This window comes from Protopterus annectens, chromosome 5.part0 (assembly GCF_019279795.1).
Source record: "Protopterus annectens isolate FY-2018-M chromosome 5.part0, PAN1.0, whole genome shotgun sequence".
NCBI classification, from domain to species: Eukaryota; Metazoa; Chordata; order Ceratodontiformes; family Protopteridae; genus Protopterus; species Protopterus annectens.
Genome location: NC_056735.1, coordinates 994447422 through 994464275, shown reverse-complemented (window position 1 = coordinate 994464275; position 16854 = coordinate 994447422). Strand labels below are relative to the sequence as shown.

General features: G+C 43.0%; 1 protein-coding gene across 1 annotated transcript in view; it reads right to left on the bottom strand.

The window, feature by feature from the left end:
• Window positions 1–16854, bottom strand: part of ERBB2 (erb-b2 receptor tyrosine kinase 2) — a 2110185-nt gene that overhangs the window by 1369245 nt on the left and 724086 nt on the right. The gene's annotated exons all lie outside the window — the stretch shown is intronic.

The following is a 16854-nucleotide window of genomic DNA, read 5'->3' as shown; positions in this document are numbered from 1 at the left end:
GCAATGTTTGAAGGGCAACAACCAGTGGATACATGCGGGTTTGTGCACCAATGATACATGTATGTGTGCCTGGAGAAAGTAAAATCGGGCACCATGACAAAAAACAATAGCAGTTAGCATTTCATCCAATTCTGAAAATTAAAAATACAACCAAAATAAGTACAAATACATTGCTACTGGCTATATGACTATGTACAGACAACCAGTTCACAGAAGCACAAGTTACCCAGCCAAACCGGCAGTAAAACTGTCATCAAAACCAAGAAGGACCAACATTTATTTGTTTTTCTTGAGGGTAACCTCTCTCACACTCCTGAAGAAAACAGGGACTCTGCCGCCTTGCAATCTGTTATATTATTTTTTCTTAGCCAGATAAGCCTACTAGATACAGGTGTATCTTTTCTGAGCCATCCCATGAACTTTTGCTGGTTGACTGACTTGCTCACAGTCACAAATCAGTCGAATGGAGACTGACTGACTTAAAGCCATGACATGATGAACTCAGTACCAGCTCAAAGTTCTACTCATCAATACTGCCAGACTTAATGAAAATCAACTTTTGAAGTCAATACACATTTGGAAAGTGAAAATTCCAACTTCAGAGGCTTCTATTATAAGAGATCTCATCATGGCAACTACAGCGTATCTGTCTGTTGCAAATATTTTTCAGCTGAACAGTTATTACTATTTTATTACTCTTTAATGAAGCACAGGGACAATAATACTGGCAATATGGGTTGAGTAAGAGTTAGTATCCCAAGGGCCAAAGAGAGAGATTTGAGCAACCACTGGTACATCCTCCATTCTTGATGGGACAACTATAAACAAGGGAAGTGCTGTGGGACTGCAAATCAGTTAACTATGCCATGGTGGAGACCACAAGCACAGCAAATGGTAATGCACACCATCCTACAGTGAAAGTGCTACAGTCAATACACAGTACACCAAAACTGGTAATAGGGATGGATCCACAGTAAGCAGAATTAAAGCTATGTGACAGCCTCAGGATATATATACTAACTACTGCATACTACAGCAGGGAGAATACTCTAGACTTTGTATATAACAATCAAGATTTATACTTGTAGTTATTTTCTTTAGAGAACTGCAATTTTGGTCCTCAGAATTTCAAAAAAGCACCAATTAATAATGTAATAATATTCTGTGGAGAAGTAGAATGCCACAGTCTAATTTAAAAAGCAAAGTGTAACAAAAAAAAAAAGGCAAGGGAGAGAGAGAAAATAAAAATGCAACTCAAATTACAGCTCATTAGGCTCATTCTGACTGCAGGAAAAAATGAGTTTATAAAATGGAATGCAGACCATATAGCATTACCCAAATTAACCAGTTAATGAAATTGTGAACAAGGTACAGAAAAGTCATAAGGTTAGAGCCAGATGCAGACAGCTACATTACTCATAAAGCTCTCATATTCCTCTTAACAGGCATGAATCGGACTAAAATGGTTACACTAGGGGGAGGAAGTATTATAACCAATGAACCTTTAGCAGCAAAACATTTTTTTTAGTTAGTTTTTGTGTCAAGCCTCTCCCTGATCAGATACTCATTTGTTCCCACTTCTCTGTGGTGATTAGAAAATCCTTCTGCATTGCAGAACATATCTTTTGTGGTATCTCTTCAAAAATCAAAGTTGTTATAGTCTTACTGTATTCATCCCTTATTAGGCCCATCATTGACTATAATGCACCCTTTGACATGCATCTCGCTAAGTATCTAAACCAGCTCAAGATTTCCTCACTAAAACAATCTCACGTCTCAGGATCCTTAGACTAAAAGTCCTGTTCCTCTACAAAGTGTCATACAGACTCCTGAGGGGTAATTTCTGCTTGACTTTCCATGCTATGAAAGAACCAGCACTCTTTGAACTCCTTCAACTAGCTAAAACCAGAGGCAAAGAAACCATCCATTCTCGAGAACTAAACCTTTGTTACTACATCAACACCATCAAATAGCTGAACAGATACCAAACACAATGTATAAACTGTTTCTGGAATAGGCTGTTCTTAACTATCAAGCACAATACTTCCCTAGTGACCTTTAATGCCTGTCTGAATGACTGGATGAGTGATCACAAATTTTCATAAGGGACATGTGGAAAAAGTCTATTTAATATGGGATACTGTTAGTTTCCCCCACAGTACTGGGTAATGTGACTGAGCTCATGATGATACATGGGTTATATCCTGTCAAGAATAAAACAGCCAGAGAGCTTCAAAAGCTACTGGGCACCTTCCACGTGTCCAAACTGTCAGGCAGCTCAAGCTGAGTTGACTAAAATACAGGTTTGGGCACCAAACCCTTCAGAGCTTTCCTGCCACAGAGAGAGTGAGAGGGAGGCTGAGCCCTGAAAGGACAATACTAGATAAAACAAAAAAAAATAAATAAATAACCACATCCTGGCATAAACAACAAACCAAAAAATAAGGGGGATAGAGGGAGCAGCTACTGCAGCAGTGATCATTCGAACATCTACTGTTATGGTACGTTTACTTACACAACTGTGCTATGTTCATCATACTGATTACTGCTGCAGTAGCCTTAGTCATATCGGTAGACTACCCTAGCTTACAACATTTTGGAGGTGGAAGGAAGAGTGTCCTGGAGCCCCAGGGCAATGGTCATTGCAAAGCCCAATCTAGACCTGGAGAAGGAATCAAGCTTATAGTGCTTTGTAAAAGTATGTACAGAGGACCAGGTTGACCAGAACACTTCTAGAATCCAACTACCTTCACAAGAAGATTTAGTTCTGTCAAGATAGTGCCTGAGTTGTCAGTGGACATCCAAGGTATGGATTATCCCTTCTCCCTCATTTTTAAGATCAGTAAAGAAAATGGGGGAATGGATAGTTTGGCTTAAAGCAAACTCGGATACCACTTAGAAGGATTAGTTCTCAAAGAAACCCCGTCTCTGTGGAAAATGAGATTGGATTTACTCACCATAAAAGCTTGTAACTCAAAATAAATTTCTTGCAGAAGTCACGGGACTCAGTATGTTCTCCAACATGTTCTCCACTTCACAAAGGCGGTGCCTCCACCGACCCTGGAAATTACCGGCCCATTAGCTTGACAAGCCTTATCTGCAAAGCCATGGAGAGGATCATAATGGACCTCATAAATAAAGACATAGGGAATTTGCAGACTTTGGATCCAACCCAGTTTGGCTTTGTCAAAGGCAGATCATGCCTTTTAAACTTGGTTGACTTTTTCGAAACAGTCACCAAAGCCATTGATGAGGGAAAGGCAGTCCATACAGCCTACCTCGATCTGGCTAAGGCCTTCGATACAATACCACACTCGGGTATCATTGAAAAACTCATCAGCTTAAATGTTAACCCATACATCACAAGATGGGTTGCAAACTGGCTGAGTGACAGAACCCACAGGGTCAGAGTTGCTGGCGCCATGTCAGACTCAAAGCCTGTCACAAGTGGTGTCCCACAGGGCTCAGTCCTGGGCCCACTCTTGTTTGGCATCTACTTTTCCAAGTACAAGCAAACACAGGAGGGTTATGGCTGACAAAGTTTGCAGATGACTGCAAACTGGGCCATAGTAGAAAACACATCTGACACAGATATCCTTCAGAAGGGTCTCACAGAAGCGGATAACTGGTGCCAGAGCCACGGCCTAAAGTTAAATGCCAAAAATGCATAGTCATACCCTTCGGGAAAAACAAGGTTACCCCTAGCTACGAATAGGTGGCAATCCACTGAGCACAGAAGAAGTTATCAGGGACCTGGGGACCCAGGTTGATAGTAGTCTGTCATTCGACACCCATGTAGCTAAAGTAGTTAGGAAGACCTTCTACATTGCCCACCTTATCATGAAGGGATTCTCATCTAGATCAAGGGAGGTTATAGTCTCCCTTTACTCATCACTCATCAGACCAATGATTGAGTACAATGCCCCATTCGAATGTATCTGACCCGACACTTGCAGCAGCTGGAGAGGCCACAAAATTCCTCACCAAAAGGATAAAGGGTCTCAAAATCTATCCTATGCTGCCCGACTGAAAGAACTCCAGCTCTATTCAGTCGCTTACGCTTGCTCAGAGGTGACCTTTGCCTAACATACAAGGCCATGTCAAACCCAGATTTGATGAATATGCTTCACCTCAAAAATCCAGATCCATCAGAGCCACAAGGGGGAGACTTAAACCTCGACACGGCTATTAATAGGACGTGCTGGAGGGATAGATTCATCACCCAAAGACTCCCTATGCTGTGGAACAAAATCCCGGTACATGTGAGGCAGAGCACCTCGCTGGCCTTGTTCAAGAGAAATCTTGACCAATGGATGGGAGATCGCAGATATACCCCAGGGATTACCTCAGTGTCACTGCTCGACAGAGGCACAGCAAAATAATGGGTATAGTTCCCCATACTAAAGGGGTGGCGTAAGCCACAAAACGATGGGCTAGGCTTGTAAATGCCCTCGGGCAGATAGCCTAGTATGAACCTATGAACCTATGTAAATAACTTCAAGTCAGTCTGATTTGCTGGTTCAAATCAAGCATGTGTTAGCTTCTCTATCACAAAATTAAGATTCCAAGGAAGGGCCACTGGTTTTCTTTGAAGTCTTTTAAGTACAACCCCTTTCAAAAACATTCTGACATGAAAAAACCTTTAAAGAGGAGGATCCATTGGCAGTCATGCTGAAATAGTCAATAAATAAATCTTGAAGGAGGAGTAAGGAAGGCCATCAAAAGTAACTCAGACAAATATTGTAAAACCAGAGAACAACTAGCCCTGAATGGGTGATGGTTATGTTGCTGGCACCAACTAGAAAACCTTTTCCATTTGCATATATATGACTTTCTAGTAAAATGCTTTCTTGTTTACATTACTAGCAGCTGCATGTCCTCAGTAAACTGGTGTCTATAGGAAAATAAGACCATATCATCCATGCAGTCAGATGAAATTGATTGGGGTTGGAATGTATCAAACACCCCTGATCTTGTGTGAGTACATCCATTCTGAGAGGAAACTTGTGGTAGTACCCCCTGGCCATTTCCAAAAGAAGGGAGAACCACTGCTGACTGGCGAGGAAGGGAGTCACCGTAAAGATCTTGAGGGTTCCTTCTGAATCTTCAAAGGTACCCTGGATATCAGTGGAAAAGGTAGAAAAGTACTCGGGAACAATTCTGTCAAAGAAAAAGGCATCTGTTTTCCAGGCCTTCTAGCATGCAGTCTTGGAGCAGAAAACTGATTAATTAGAGAGGAGGTAATTGGGTCTAATAGAGGAACTCCCCACATATGTATAAAATCTGGCAAGACCCCTTGATCTAGTTTGCATATGTGGAGGTCTGCCCTGTCCTGTTCAGCTTGTCTGCCACACAATATTGCTCTGATGGAACAAAGAATGGCTGTAGAGTGAGACTAGTCTGCAAAGAGGGTACAACCTGGATCCCCTCTGTTTAAAGATGTACCACGTGATGGAGGTATTGTCTGAAACAACATGAAGAAGTCCTGGGGACAAAAGATGATTCAGAGAGTTCAGTGCCTTGATCAAAGCAAGCATTTCTTTGGAAATAAAAACATACTTGAAGAAAAACACTTCCCAACTTGGGAAGGAGGAACTGACTCTATTACACCCTGGAACAGCATGTAATGAAGGACAGGTGGAAATAAAAAGAGTCTGGTCTGGCAGATAAGGAATAACCTGCCTGCAACTAGGAATATCCTCTCACTGCTATCTAGAACCTTGATGAATGATCTTCAGAACCCATTTGTCTGAAGCTATCTGTTGCCAAACAGAAAAATGGAGATTCAGACTTTCTGGAAGGGAAAAAGGACAGCCAGGGTGGGGGTGGGGGGTGGGGGCTTTAAATAGTCAAACTGACTAGTTGAACTGTACTTGGTTTTGGAGGTTCTTGAATTCTTTTTGGAAACCCTTGCCTTTATGCCAAAGCTGGATGAGGGGGTTAAAGAATCCCTTAGAAAATTAAAAAAGTAGGTCAAAAATATTTAGATTCCCCCTGATTTAACTTACTCATTTCACCACACTTTTTGATCACCTCTGCAGCAAAGGAACAAAAAAGTGAATCTCTATCCAAGAGAGAAAATAAAATCTTACTATTCACATCCTCTTGGGAAGTTCTGAGAATGCAGCCAGGCTTTGGAAGCTGGCCGGCTGTTATGTCCTTGGCAGGATATAACCCATACAGCTCAGGTTACTGCAGCAGTGCTCAATATGATGAATACCACTTTCTTTGAAGTTGCTCCTCATCTTACAGGCTATTTACTATTTGAATTACTGTTTAAGATACTAAAACCAGAATGCAGCAACTCTCATCCCTTAATGATCAGGTCTCCTTTTAAATATTTACATTCCATTCCCCTGTGATTGTTTTTTGTTTTTGTTTTGTTTTTTTTCACATTTGCTTAACCTTTTGTTATTTTATGATTGCTGGCCTGAAACTCACCCAAAATGGTCTCAATGCAAAAGAAGAAATTAAGTTTTGGATCATCCAATGAGTAAGCAGGGGTTTTACTTTAATTAATGTCAAGTCTAGACAGTCTTCAGCTTTACAGCTTTTTTGCCCCAGTTCCCTGTGGAGAACTACAGAACGAATTCTTATTCACCACTCCAGCATGCTGCAATCAACTCTAAAATTAATCTGCAAACCTTATTAGTTACCTATCACATCTATCACTCAAACTGATTTTGACATAGTTGTTTCAGTTGATCATTTTATTTAGTGTCTGATTCTACCCATTTCTCCTCACCTACTCGTCTCTGGCTATTATCTACCTTAGCGTTTTCTCTCTGATACTGTACCCTTTAATAAACAAAGCACTACAACACTTTTATTCATAGTCCCTCGCTCTTCCATTCTTTCAGCATTTACCCTCTCCTACCTCTTATTTCTTCTTGTCTCCATTGTACTATACACACCCACAAGTTACATTCCTATTTTATTTCCCTAAGCTACTCCATCCTGTTCCCAACCACTTCCTGTTGTAATTAATCTCACTGATATGCCCTCCTGCAGCAACTTGATAACTCTGCTGACCCAACTATCTCTGCTCTGTCCATTTGATGGTGTCATACTGTTCCACCGTACTCTCCCACACTGCACAGCACAAACTACTCTGAATGCTGTGGTCACACTCTCCATCTAACAGACATGTTCTTGACTAGGTAGCCTATCAATGTGAGCTTTTAACTAAGTACCCTACCATGAGGACCACTAATACTTTATAATATGCTAATGATTCTGGTAACTGAGTAATGCACCATGCCATGTCTTTCATGTCTTCCACTTGAGCATATAGTACAGTTCTGTAAGAATTTACCATAATAGTAGATGTCTAAACCAGGATACTAAAGCCAAAACCTTCTACAAAGCCATATATCTGACATATGATGCAAGCCCATGACCGTTGGGGTACATAAGCAGATGTATGAGTATAAATCTTCAGACTGTCTCCAAGCCACTAAGCCTGTACAGGCCTGTGAAACAAACAAAAATTGTCATCTAAGAGGGGAGAGGCAGAAAGACAGTGGTCCCCATTGATCCATAAGGAAAAGAAAGGAAAACACAGAGAAGGGGAAGGTAGGGTGAGAAAAAATACTGCAACAGTGATCAGCAGATATCTACTGTTAAGGTAAGTTCTTAAACAAGTGTACAATGTCCTTTCGTAGATCACTGTTGCAGTATTCCAAACTGTTATGTCATTCCCAAAACTTATAAAGTGTAAAGGGTAATTGGAAAATAAATAGGAGAACTGTCCAGTAATCCAGTGAGGACTAACCTACCGAATGCAGCTCTGGATTTAGAAAAGGCATCTGCTTGTAATATTTGGTAAAGGTATGCACAGAATATCAAGTAGCTGCTTCTAGGATAGTTCTAGAGTCAATCACCTTGCAAAAGGTTCCAGATGAGGCCAGTGCTCTAGTAGAATGCACTTTTGCTGGAGAAGGCCATTTTTGCATTGTTATGTGCAGCAAAAGGGAATGGATTTAGAGATCCAGTTAGCAACAGTTTGCTTAGAAACTGGGTCCCCTACCTTGGAATCCTGGAAAGAGACACATAGTTGGACCAACCTGCAGATATCTTTAGTCTTAACCAAGAAGAATCTTGAGTTGTCTACACATATCAAGAGACTGTAGAATCCTTTCTCCCCTGTTTTATGGATTGAGGAAGAAGGAACAAAGACTTATGACATGACTGTGAGACAGTTCATTTACCACATTAGGCATAAAGGAGGGACTGGCCCTCAAATACACTCTAGTCTTGTGAAAACTAAGGGAGGGGGTATTTTCCATAATGGCCTATAGTTCTGAGATTCAACTGGGCTGAGGTGAGAGCTACCAGGAAAAATAGTTTTCCAAGTACAGAATTTGAAATCAGCAGAGACTGGTGGTTCAATTAATTTTCCAGTGCAAATATGAGGTTCCATACAAGCAGAATGGCTCTCCCTGAAGGTTTCAGGTGAAGCACACCTTTCAAGGAAGAATAGTTGTGTAAAATCTTACCATAACCATAAATGTCCTTCTCTTCTATACTGCAGTATTCTTTACATATGGGTAGTACTCTGCACCATCAACCCAATGTCTGGCCTGTATACAAAAGCTTATAGCTACTGCCAGTACGTGGGATGTTGCACGTAGGTCCTGACATCAGCAATAAAAGGGATGTCCGCACATACTATCCTCAGAATAAGTTAGCCCCATGAGGAAAAATAAACCAAGTAGAAAAGGTAGTCATCCTAGGAAAGAGCAAGTTGTAGGCTGGAAGGCAGGTGGGACAGAATACTGCAACATAGAAGAGAAAGACATCTATGGTTATGGTAAGATTTTACACAACTATTCTATGTCCTTCTATTCAGTGTTGCAGTATTCTTTACATATGGGAGAGTGCCAAAGCTCAGGAGGAACCTAGGGATGAGGAGGGAGCACTGGAAGAAAGTGAGGAAACATTTTCTACAAAGCCATGTAAGACTGCTCTAGCAAACCCTGCCCTAGATATAGAAATTGTATCCAACTTGTAATGTTTAGTAAAAGTATGAACAGATGTAGCAGCCTCCAAAATAGAATGAGCATCCAGACCTTTAAAGAAAGCTCCTGATGAGGCCACAGATTTGGTAGAGTGAGCTCTGACAGGGGATAGTACAGACTTCCTATGAAAGTCATAACAAAACTTAATGGCTTTAGAGATCCAAGAAGAAATTCTTTGTTTGGAAACAGGTAAACCCAGAGCCTTGGGGTGAAAGGACACAAAGAGTTGATCCGACTTATGCACATCTAAGGAATGTAAAATCTTCTCACTAGAGGACTGTGGTGAAGGGAAAACAGGTGGCAACTAAATAGACTGAATAAGTGACAATTCATTCACCACATTAGGAATGAAAGATGGGTTAGTTCCCAAAGACATTCCATCATTGTGAAATACCACGAAAAAAGGGGAAGCTATCAATGCCTGAATCTCAAAAACCCTTCTAGCAGAATTCAAGGCTACCAGAAGCACTGTCTTCCAAGTGCAAAACTTTAGGGAAGCAGATGCTGCTGGTTCAAAAGGAGCATGGATAAGCTTCTCTAAGACATAGTTGAGATCTCAAGGAGGAGGTACCGGTTTCCTGGTAGGTTTCATATGTAAAACGCCTTTTAAAAAAAGTTTAACCTCCAGTCTGGAAGCTAAAGGAGGTGATAGTGGCAAACTGACAAGCAGAGCAGAGCAGTGGAACTTCATTGAGGAATAACAGAGACCACTTTTAAGCAATTCACACAGGTAATAAAGCACTACTGGGATATCCACAAAAAGTGGATCTAGATTTCTTTTGTGGCACCAAATAGAAAATCTTTTCCACTTTGAAATATAAGATTTCCTAGTATTGGGTTTCCTGGCCTCCTGCAAAACCCTAAGCAAGTTCTGTGAGAAAAGGTGCTTGAAAGAGATCAATATTTGATCACCCACAGAGTCAGCTGAAGGGTTGACAGATGTGGGTGGATCAAGGATCCCTTGTCCTGTGAGAGTAGGTTCAACTAATGAGGCAACTTGCGGTAATGGCCCCAGGCTAACTGCAGAAGAAGAGGGAACCAGTGCTGTCTTTGCCAAAAGGGAGACACCAACAAGATTTTTGATATGTCCTGTTGAATTTTCAACAGAACTTTTTGAATGAGAGGGAATGGGAGGATGCATAAAGAAACATTCCCTTCCATGAGAAAGAGAGAACGTCCACCTTCCAAGCCTGAGGGTGAGGAACCCTGGCACAAAAAAGAGGAAGTTGTCTGTTCTATGGGGAGTCAAAGAGATCCACATCTGGAATACCCCACCTGCGAATTAGTTCCAGGAACACATCCATGTGAAGCATCTACCCATGGGATTGTGTCATGGATCTGATTAAAGCATCTGCCACTGAATTCTGAGCTGAGGGGAGGTATACATCATGTAGTTACCTTGTATTGGACAGCCAGCTCCTATGCCCGGAGGGCTAGATGACAAGGAAGGTATGATTTGGCCACTCCATGTTTGTTTATATACTAAAAGACAGTGGTATTGTCTGTAAGAATGTTGAGAAGACCTGGTAGGAGCAGAGGGTGAAAGGCTTGCAAAGCCAAACTCAGGATTTCATCTTCCTGATTTTGACATGTTCCTTCTGCTGAGCAGGGGACCAAAGACCCAGAACCTTGCTGGAAGCAAAGGCTGCTCCCTAATCTAGATCTGAGGTGTCCGTGAAGAGCTACTGAAAAGGCTGGGGCATGAGAAGAGGAAGGCTTGGTTTCTGAGACAGCTGCTGCATCCACCAAAGGAGCTCTGTTTTCAGGCAAGAGAGAAGGGGAACCAAAACATCTAGGGGATCTACATGCCGAGACCAAGTGGTCTTCAGAAACCACTGCAATTTTCTCATGTGTAGTTTTGCAAAAGGAAGCATGGGGATTGTGGAAGCCAAAAATCTGAGCAGCTTTTAGAATCCTCTGGCTTAAATGGATGGAAAAAGCAGAAGAGCCTCCATGCAGCATGTAAGAGAAAGAACCTTGTTTGAAGGGAGATAAACCATCATAAAGTCTGTCCTGAATCTGCACCCCAGAAAAATTGGGTCCTGAGTAGGGATAAGTTTGGATTTTTTGAAATTTATAGTGAATCCCCAGACTATGAAGAAAGGAAATGGCTAGACTGAGATTTGACTGAAGTTGATCATGAGTACTGGCCAGGAAAAGAAGGTCATCTAAGTAGGGGTAAACCTGAATCTCTCAAACCCTCACAAAAGCAATAGCTGGAGCCAAACACTTGGTGAAAATCCTTGGAGCAGTGGAAAGGCCAAAACGTAAGGCAGAAAACTAAAACTGAAAAGAATCCACCGAGAAACTAAGAATTTCCTGTAATGAGGGTGAATGGAGATGTGTAGGTAAGCAACCTTGAGATCTAAAGATGCCAGGAAGGAGTGTGTAGGAACCAGAGGGAAAAGGGTTTGCAGAGAGAGCATCCGAAAAGAAGGCATTTTCAAGAAGGTGTTTAAAATGAAGAGATCCAGAATAGGCCTCCAAGGACCACCCTTTCTTGGGACAGAAACATCCTGGAGTAAAATCCTTTTCCTTTTTGTTCTGAAGGAACAACATGGATTGTGCCTTGGTGAAAGAGCAGAGCCAATAGTCGAGGAAACAGATGAAGTTGGCAGGAAGGGGGTTGAGGGATTCTTAAGTATGGTGCAAGAGTCTTCCAAGTCATAAAGTAACCTTTCTGGATGATGGAAAAAAAAACCAGGAATCCTGGGTGATTTCCATCCAGACTGAAAGGGAAAGATGAAGATGTAGAAACAGAGGTGTATGACTTGGAAGAACGGACTGATTGTCACAATGAGCCTGGTCTAGCTGGAATGGGATGCTGAGAAGGAGTAGCAGGGGCAGCAGATTTTGATGGAGGAGGTCTCCAAGATTTCTTAGACCTAGATGCAGGAGAAGCTGAAGATGAAGAACAAGCAGGTCTTCTGATAAAAGAAGTCTTGACTGGAAAATTCCTATGGAATTTAGGTTCTGAGAAAAGAAGCAAGTGGTTAAGGTCTTGGAGCGCCTTTACTTTCTCCTGCAGAAATTTGAAAAGTTCTGCAGCAGCTGAATCAAAAGGTGCAGAATTATCCAAAGGAGCATCAAACAGCTTGGTATTTATATCATCAGGTAATAACTGGAGCCTTAACCAGGAATGTCTATGAAGAACAGATGCAGAGGCCGCAGCACTAGCAGAGACCTCCACTGCATCATAACTGCACCTAATGAAATGCCTATGTACCTGACAAGATGCACACAGGAGATTGAGATCCTGAGATTTAAACTCTGAATCGGGTAATTTGGACAAAGCCCGCAAAGCCTGAAAAAGCAAACCCAGTAAAGTACTTAGACATGTGTGTCTGGTAATTAACAGCCCTAATTGCCAAGGTGAAGGAAGTATATACCGTCTTACCCAACCTTTCCAAAATCCTGCTCTCCTTATCAGAGGGAAGCAGCTTAGCAGAAGGAGACAGATGAGAATTTTGTCTGAGGAAATAGACACCATAGCTGGGTCAGCAGAGGGGCGTTTATAAAGAAACTTGCAGTCATCTGAGACCTTATAAAATCTGCCAGGTTTCTTGGGAGCAGGGGCTTGGAAATCAAGATTTTTAGAAGTGGAAGCAAAAGCAATCAAGAAAGCTGGAAGAACAGTTGGGACTGCAAGAGGTGCAGGGGCTTCATTTGAAGAAGCTCATAATAATGTTTCTGAGTCCCAGAAATCTGGGTGGAATCACATTTAAAAAATTCTCTCATCTTATTAATAGTCCCCCCCAAAAAAGCTCTTCAATAGGGGAATCCCCCCATTAGACTCCTCCTCAGGAGAGGCATACTCCAGATGGGAAGGAATCTGTGTGGAGTATGCCAGGGAGTCTTCATCAGAAGAGGAATCGTCAGGATCAGTTTCAAGGATAAGGGATTCCCAAACTTGCCCAGATAGGGCCTGAGACCCAGAACGCTGCAGAGGAGAACATGCGAACACTAGAATAGGGAGTGATGTAGAAGAAGCTGAAAGGCTCAGTGCAATCAGGGCCATAATAAACCCCTGTGAAAAAGCATCCCAATCTGATTGAGGAGTAGAAGGGACGTTAGGGAGCTTTATCATAGGAAATTACTAAGCTACTGGCCCTAAGGCTCTTATAAGCCTAGCCAAGAGTTTAGCCCATGTTTAGACAAGTCAGCACCTGATGCCCCTTGTCCAGCAGGTGCACAGATGGAATCCCAGGGATGTATTTTCTGTTTCCCATCCAGTTATCCAAGGTTGCGCTTAAAAGGGGGTAAAGAGGTACTCTGTTTGACGTGGACAGGAAGTCTATTCCACAGATGGGGGAGTCTCTGGGATACAAATCTGTCCAGCCAACAAGTCCTATTGATGTCACAGACCAGGTTGAGGCAGTGCGTGCGGGTTACTGGAGTGGAGCTTGATTTGTGGATACGTAGCAGTCTCATCAAGGCAGGGTCCCAGATCGCCTTGTATGCCAGATAGAGGTCACCTCTGAAGAGTCTGTATGAAACTGAGTAGAGGGATAGGGCTTTTAGCCTATCTGTGTATGGTAGAGTTTTGAGGCTCTGGATTCTGCTGTTGAGGAACATCTGTGTTCTCTCCCGCTGTTGCATGTGCTTTGAAAGTTAAATGCTAAATAGGTTCATAGGTTCATAGGTTCATACTAGGCTATCTGCCCGAGGGCATTTACAAGCCTAGCCCATAGTTTTGTGGCTTACGCCACCCCTTTAGTATGGGGAACTATACCCATTATTTTGCTGTGCCTCTGTTGAGCAGTGACACTGAGGTAATCCCTGGGGTATATCTGCGATCTCCCATCCATTGGTCAAGATTTCTCTTGAACAAGGCCAGCGAGGTGCTCTGCCTCACATATACCGGGATTTTATTCCACAGCATAGGGAGTCTTTGGGTGATGAATCTATCCCTCCAGCACGTCCTATTAATAGCCGTGTCGAGGTTTAAGTCTCCGCCCTTGTGGCTCTGGCGGATCTAGATTTTTGAGGTGAAGCATATTCATCAAATCTGGGTTTGACATGGCCTTGTATATTAGGCAAAGGTCACCTCTGAGCAAGCGGTAGCGACTGAATAGAGCTGGAGTTCTTTCAGTCGGGCAGCATAGGACAGATGTTTGAGACCCTTTATCCTTTTGGTGAGGAACTTTTGTGGCCTCTCCAGCTGCTGCAAGTGTCGGGTCAGATACATTCGAATGGGGCATTGTACTCAATCATTGGTCTGATGAGTGATGAGTATAGGGAGACTATGACCTCCCTTGATCTAGATGAGAATCCCTTCATGATAAGGTGGGCAATGTAGAAGGTCTTCCTAACTACTTTAGCTACATGGGTGTCGAATGACAGACTACTATCAACCTGGGTCCCCAGGTCCCTGATAACTTCTTCTGTGCTCAGTGGATTGCCACCTATTTGGTAGCAAGGGGTAACCTTGTTTTTCCCGAAGGGTATGACTATGCATTTTTTGGCATTTAACTTTAGGCCATGGCTCTGGCACCAGTTATCCGTTTCTGTGAGACCCTTCTGTAGGATATCTGTGTCAGATGTGTTTTCTACTATGGCCCTCAGTCTGCACTCATTTGCAAACTCTGTCAGCCATAACCCTCCTGTGTTTGCTTGTACTTGGAAAAGTAGATGCCAAACAAGAGTGGGCCCAGGACTGAGCCCTGTGGTACACCACTTGTGACAGGCTTTGAGTCTGACATGGCGCCAGCAACTCTGACCCTGTGGGTTCTGTCACTCAGCCAGTTTGCAACCCATCTTGTGATGTATGGGTTAACATTTAAGCTGATGAGTTTTCAATGATACCCGAGTGGGGTATTGTATCGAAGGCCTTCGCCAGATCGAGGTAGGCTGTATGGACTGCCTTTCCCTCATCAATGGCTTTGGTGACTGTTTGAAAAAGTCAACCAAGTTTAGAAGGCATGATCTGCCTTTGACAAAGCCAAACTGGGATGGATCCAAAGTCTGCAAATTCCCTATGTCTTTATTTATGAGGTCCATTATGATCCTCTCCATGGCTTTGCAGATAAGACTTGTCAAGCTAATGGGCGGTAATTTCCAGGGTCGGTGGAGGCACCGCCTTTGTGAAGTGGGACCACAGTTGCAGTGCGCCACTCCTGGAGTGCGTATCCAGAGGTAAGACTATGATTAAACGGCTGTCCTAGCTGTGGGTTTAATTCCTCGTTGAGTTCGTGGAGCACACAGCCGGGGACACCATCAGGTCCCATTGATGCTGTGTTTTTTGCTTTGGAGAGAGCAGTTCTCACTTGGGCGTTGGAGATGTTTGGGGGCTGCAATCGCTTGGTATAGATATCTCTCCTTTTGGGGGAGGGAGAAGTTTGCACTGAACCTGTCAGCCAGTATGTTGGCAATGTCTGTAGGATCAGTAATCTTCACATCATTTTGAACTAGTTCTGAGCATATCTGGGAGTTTCCTCCCAGGTTTCTAACATAGCTAAGGCCTTATGATTGTCTTTTGAGTCTTTAGCTATTTTTCTCTCAAAATTTGCTTTGGATGATTTTATGAGAGCTCTTTTTTACTTATAGTGATCAAGGGTGTCTTACCTTTTAAGGATTTTGCTCTATCTTGTAGTAGCTTCCTCCTTTTGTTGTAGAGTTTGTTTATGGCTGGGGTCCACCAGACTGGACGCTTGCCTTTGGTACAAAGAGTCTTTGTTTTGCTTGGGATTGCCCTATCCATGCAGTCCTGCAGGTGCTGGTAGAAGGCATTTGTAAGTGATTCAGCGGCTTGAGTACTGTTTTCCACCGGCTCGGGGGCCTTAAAGGAGACCACACTAGTTTTTAGAAGTGTGAAGTCGGCTTTCGAGAAGTTCTTTACTGTGGTCTTTTTTATTTCAGGTGGGGGTGGGATGAGGACCTCCAGCGAGATTAGTTTGTGATCTGATCTCACCAGTGAGGGGTATACTTCCGGTGTTGAACATTGTGCTCCCATGTTCGTGATGATGAGATCAAGTATGTTTTCTCCTCTTGTGGGGATGGTGACTAGTTGTTCCATGGCATTTGAGTTTATGAATTCCAGGAACTTTTGGGCTAGGGTGTTTGGGCTTGAGAAGTGTTCCCAGTCTATATTAGGGTAATTGAAGTCACCTAGTATGATGGTGTTTGGTGATACATTTATCCCCTCTAGTGTTTTCAGGAAGGCCATGTGAGGTTCCTGAGTTTGTGAGGGTGGCCTGTAACATGCTACAATTTGCAGAGCAGTCTTGCCTATGGTTAATTGCACCTGGATGGTCTTGATGCATCGTGCGTTGCCACCAGTCTTGAGGTGTGGGTGTCTTTGATGAATATGGATACCCCCTCCTTTCTTGGTATTGTCCGGATTTTGGGGCGGAGCATGATAAGAGGTAAAACCTGATAGTGCTGGGGTGCTCTCAGGAGCCTTGAACCAGGTTTCTGTCACTGCACAGACATCGATGTTCTCCATACTGAGAAGGGCCTCGAGTGCGTGCATTTTGAGATTTAGACTTCTGGCATTGAGCAGCATTACCCTTAGCTTTTTCCTTTTTTGCGTTCTAGGGTGGTAGGTTTAGAATTTGAGCCTTGCCTAAAAAAGGCACTATGGGGGTGGCAAGAGCCTTTGCCAATATCCGGAATCCCAGGGGTGACAGGTGCAAGCCGTCCCTTGCGAAGCAGCGTGGATTGTCCAGCATGTCATCCCAGGCAGACAGACATTGGATCCCCTTTGAATGACACCAGAGTTTAAGCCAATTGTTAAAGCTGATCATCTTATCTCTGTATTGTGGCATCATTCTTGGTGAAGGTAGGATACTGCTCAAGGTCAGGGTCATACCTGCCTGGGCTACATAATCAGAGA